At 44.7% G+C, this 5,000-nt stretch overlaps 1 protein-coding gene across 1 annotated transcript in view; it reads left to right on the top strand.

Annotated features, from left to right (window-relative positions):
* Positions 1-4,494: 4,494 nt before the first annotated feature.
* LOC125033199 (SLIT-ROBO Rho GTPase-activating protein 1-like) overlaps positions 4,495-5,000 on the top strand; it is a 46,556-nt gene continuing 46,050 nt past the window's right edge. Inside the window, 1 exon segment of the mRNA XM_047624576.1 lies at positions 4,495-5,000. This exon segment is cut by the window's right edge and continues 720 nt beyond it. The gene's annotated coding sequence lies outside the window, so the exon portion shown is untranslated.

The following is a 5,000-nucleotide window of genomic DNA, read 5'->3' as shown; positions in this document are numbered from 1 at the left end:
TGCCCGTCCGTTATGGGAAGCTTGTTCGTGACTGACCTTTCTGGTTCATTGTCTTTCGTATCTTCCTTTATCAGCCTTCTTCTCGTGTTTATATTTATCAGTCTTGTCATTTTTGTTCTCGTTTTATGTAGTTGTTATTTTGACGATATTCGTTTTACTTCCTGCCTATTGTTCGTGCTTTCTGCCGTGTCATTTACCCGCTTTAGATCATTCCTCTCTTCCCTATCCCTTCTTTCTCTGCGGGTTATTATTTCCTTTTTTTTTCTGTGTCTCCTCATTTTTCTGGTCTTCCTATACCCCTTTTTTTATTTGTTGGTTATCAGTTATGGTCTAACTTTTTTTTTTTTTTTTTTTTACTCCCCTCTTCTTCATCGTGTAGCTTATTTCTTCTCTTCCTTTCTCTTCTTGTATCCTCGTTCTCATACCTCCCCTTCCATGTTGGTTATCGCTTATTCCTTCTCCTCTCTTTTGTTTTACTTTCCTTCTCGACCTCTCACGACCTTCGTCCCATTTCCTTTGTTCATTTAGGAAGATGTTCATGATGTTCTGGCGGGATGTCCGTGGCGTTCTCTCCTCTCGTGGTGAAGATTTTGTAAATTGTATTATCTGTTTATTTATGTTTTGATTTTTAAAAATATATGTGGGGCGTTTTGATCTTTTTTTTTGTTTGTTTGTTTTTGTTTTATGATATTTTGTTTCTCTTCTAATTCACACACAAAAAAAGAGATAATGGATGAAGTAGAAAGGGAGAATAATTGCAGAGACGGAGGATTAGAGAGGGGGAGGAAGAGGAGAAGGTAAGGAGAGGAGAAGGAGAGGAGGAAGGAATAGAACGAGAGAGGGAGGGAGAGGAGGAGGAAGGAATAGAAGGAGAGAGGGAGGGAGAGGAGGAGGAAGGAATAGAAGGAGAGAGGGGGGGAGAGGAGAGGAGAGAGGAGAGAGGGGAGAGGGGAGAGGGGAGGGTATTCTGAGGTCGCCCTTCAAGTGTGACGCATCACTTACGCTTCCCTGTGACTTGGAGCTAACGCGAGCGAGTGTGACATCACTCGTGGCGCCGAGTTGCTGCTTAATGGCTGCGTATGGGGAGGGGGAGGGGAAGGGGGAATGGGGAAGTGGCAGGGGCTGGAGGAGGGGGGTAATGAGGAGGAATAGGGAGAGGAGAGGACCAAGAGGAGGAGGGTGGTAAGAGTGGGCGGGGGTAGGGTGGAAACGAGGAGGGATGGGAGAGAGGGGAGGAGAGGGGATGGTAATGAGAAGAGGTAGGAGGGGGAGGAGGGGAGAGGGGGACTGTAAACGAAGCGTCGCTTTCCTTAAAACGATTTGCATGACCGTCTGCATGGGGCTGGCATCATCACTGAAGGTCGTTTTGTTGTGCTGTGGGCGCGTGTGTGGGTGGGCGTCTGTGTGTATATATGGGTATGCGTGTGTGTTTATGTGCGTGTATACACGTGGTTACATGCGTTTCTGTGTATGTGTGTGTGTGTGTGTGTTTTTATGTATGTGTTTGTGTGTGTGTGTGTGTGTTTTTATGTATGTGTTTGTGTGTCTATATGTGCGTGTCTGTGTGTCGCCCGTGCTTATGTGCATATGTATTTGCAAGTGTGTCTCTGCCTGTGTCTGTCTGTCTGTACAGTAAGCCCGCACTACTTATCAAGCGCCCGTTTTCCTCATAAGCGTTTGACGTCACTATATAACTCCTCATTTACCAGCGGCGCCTCGAGACACGGCGCTAGGAGAAAAGCAAGTAAAAGGGAAGGAAATGAAATGTAAGAGGGGGAGAGGGAGAGGGTGGTGGTGATTATGGTGATGGTGGTGGTGGTGATGGTGATGGTGATTGATGATTATGATGGTGATGGTGATTGAGGATGGTGGTGGTGGTTATGGTGATGACAATAATGATGATTGATAGTGATGATAGTGTTGATAGTAGTAGTGACAATAGTGAAGATTAGTGAAGACGCTTATGATCGAGGAAGAGGGGAGGCAAACGAAAGAAAAAAAATCATTCTATGGAAAAAAAGAAGAGAAAAAAGAGGAAAAAGAGCAGAAGACGTTGAAAAAAAAAGAATTCGACGCAAGGGAAGCCATAGAGAAGGGGGAACAGAGACCACGATGCCAGTTGTAAAAGTACAGGCGTCTGGCGTTAATTTTATTGCGGTCGTAATGCCATTTGGGCGAGAAAACGCGGCCGTTTCGATCGGCGTCAACATCTTTTTTGCCTTTGCTGGTCGCGGCCTCTTCACCTCTCTCGTTTTATCTATTATTTTTTTATTCATTTGTTTTTAACTTTTATTTATTTATATACATATATTTCTTACTTTTTTATATATAAGGAAAAGTATATATAGCGGTGGTGTATATAAAAAATGTACAGTGGACAACGAACATATACAGTTTTTCTGTATAATGTGTAACGATTTATAATGTATAATGTATTAGTGAGATATACATAATGTATGATATGCAGCGATGATGTATACCTGTAATGATATGATAAATAGCCAAGTTATGAAATACGATTTTACTGAGATTTTGTAGTAGTCTCGGTTGATTTAATTTTAGGTTATTATCTTTCGTATTTTCGTTTTTTGTACTTCATTGGAGATCTTATGTTGATTGAGAGGGAATGTATAAGGGATTGTAACATTACTATATAAGAGTCAAAAGGTGTGTGCGTCGGGGTGGGGGGGGGGGGTTAGGTTCAAGGACCTTTTGTGAACGATGGCAAGATTTGCGGTTAAGGGCATCAGGGTGTCATATGACCAGGGTAGGTGGATGAGGGTGTCAGAAAGTGCCAAAAGGGATGCTGAAGGTGCCAGATGAAGCGAGTAGGATGGCCGGTCGACTCGCTAGGATCACTTCGAAATTATTATATATATATTTTTTTTTTCTTTTCTTTTCTTTTTTCTTTTTATAACGCGATTAATAAGTACGTACAATAGGCCTTAAATATATATATTTTTTAGGTTTATGTCTCGTCTTCTATTCCCGTAATCTCAGCCCTACGTAGCGTATTGTGTTCCGAGGATGTAATGAGTTAATTATACGTCTCCCACTGTACGGAGTTGTTCAAATAATCCAGGTGTTGCTCGTGTGAGAGAGGGAGGAGGAGACATTCCTTCAAGAATGATGGTATAAAATGAAAAGAAAATTTAATGAAGGAAAGAAGAGGAGGGGGGAGAAATGAGGAGTGAGTGATGAGATTGGAGGAAATTTAGATGGTGAATAGAGTAGTTGTAAATGAGAAAATAATAATAATAATAATAAGAAGAAGAAGAGACCGGAAAAAAATGAGTGTAGATCTTTCTTTAAACATGATCCTGAAATGTTTGACGTTTCTTTTTTCTATCTTCCTTTCTTTCCTTCTTTCCTTCTCACTCAGTTTCTTGACTTTATTGTCGAGAAGAAAATCTTAATGATGACCTTCCATAACCCAGAATAACTATACAAAACAACAACAACAAGAACAACAACCACAACATAACAACAAAAGCTACATTTGCACCCGTTTCTGGAGGACACTAATACTTTTTATTTATTTATTTATTTATTTATTTGTTTGTTTTATTCTTCATTGTTTTAGTGCTGCAACAAGGGAGGCGCGGGATCGAGTTACCGGCGGTAATCTCGGCGTCGCGGGAAGCAAGGTCGGACTTCGTTACGAAAGCCGTGACTCGCCGGCGGGGGGGGGGGAGGGGGGGAAGGGGTAGGGGAAGGGGAAGGGGAAGGGGAAGGGGTCAATTGGAGGGGGAAGGGGAAGGGGAAGGGGAAGGGGAAGGGGAAGGGGAAGGGGTCGATTGGAGGGGGATGGGAGGAGATGGAGGAGGGGGGGAAAGGGGTGGGATGGGGGAGGGGGGAAGGAGGAGGGGGAAGGGATGGGGAAAATAGTGAGGATGAGCGGAGGTGGAGGGGAAGAGAAGGGGGGAGGGGTGGGGGCGTTAGGTAGAGGAAGGAGATGGTGGTGGGGGTGTCGGGAGGGGCATGGGGGATGAGGGATGGGGTGCTAGGTGAAGGGGGAAGGGAGGATGGTAGCTTCGTTAATCTTTATCCTGTTCGTTGCTCGCACGCTGTCTCAGTGCCTTCTCTCTCTCTCTCTCTCTCTCTCTCTCTCTCTCTCTCTCTCTCTCTCTCTCTCTCTCTCTCTCTCTCTCTCTCTCTCTCTCTCTCTCTCTCTCTCCTCCTCTTTTTTCTATCCTCCCCACCTCTCCTATTTCCCTTCCATCCTACTTTTCTTTCCCCCCCCCCCCCCCACGCCCTCACCTCTCACTTTCCTCCTCTTTATCTGTGTCTCTATCGCCTCGTTTTTGTCTAAGTTCCTGTTTTCCATTTCACTTTCTCACTTTCTCTTCTCTCACTGTTCTGCCAAGAAAGACATGTAGGGAAGTAAGCAAACAAGCAGTTGAGCAAACAAATAAGGAGAGAGAGAGAGAGAGAGAGAGAGAGAGAGAGAGAGAGAGAGAGAGAGAGAGAGAGAGAGAGAGAGAGAGAGAGAAATGGAAGGTAGAGAGCATTTGTGTGTGTGTGTGTGCGTGCGTGTATTTGTTAATTTGTGTGTGTGCGTGTGTGCGTGCGTGTGCGCGCGCGCGCATGTATACGCGTATAAGTGGCTCATTATCCTCTGAGTCTGCTGCCATCGCCACAGATTCTACGCCCGCCCGCACAGGAGAGCGTAGAAGCCGCGGCACTGGTCACGGCGAATGGCTCCAAGGGCGAGGGAGGAATGAGTGTCGGGAATTTTCGTCGTCGGAATGCGGCGTCTCCTTGCGATTATCCCGGCGGCTTATTCCACGAGAGAGAGAGGGCCGTTTGGGGGCATATCGAGACACGCTCATTTATGCATTTTATTGTTTATGTGTCATTTTACTCCCGGTGTTTTTTTTGTTTTTTTTACATCATTTCTTTTTTATTCATTTTTTTCTTCGTACTCTTTTTGTTTTGATCATTCTTGTTTTCCCTCCATCTCATATCGTTCAGATCCGGCGTCGTAGCGTAGACAAGAG

Source organism: Penaeus chinensis, chromosome 16 (assembly GCF_019202785.1).
Source record: "Penaeus chinensis breed Huanghai No. 1 chromosome 16, ASM1920278v2, whole genome shotgun sequence".
Lineage (NCBI taxonomy): Eukaryota > Metazoa > Arthropoda > Malacostraca > Decapoda > Penaeidae > Penaeus > Penaeus chinensis.
This window is presented reverse-complemented; position numbering and strand designations above follow the sequence as displayed.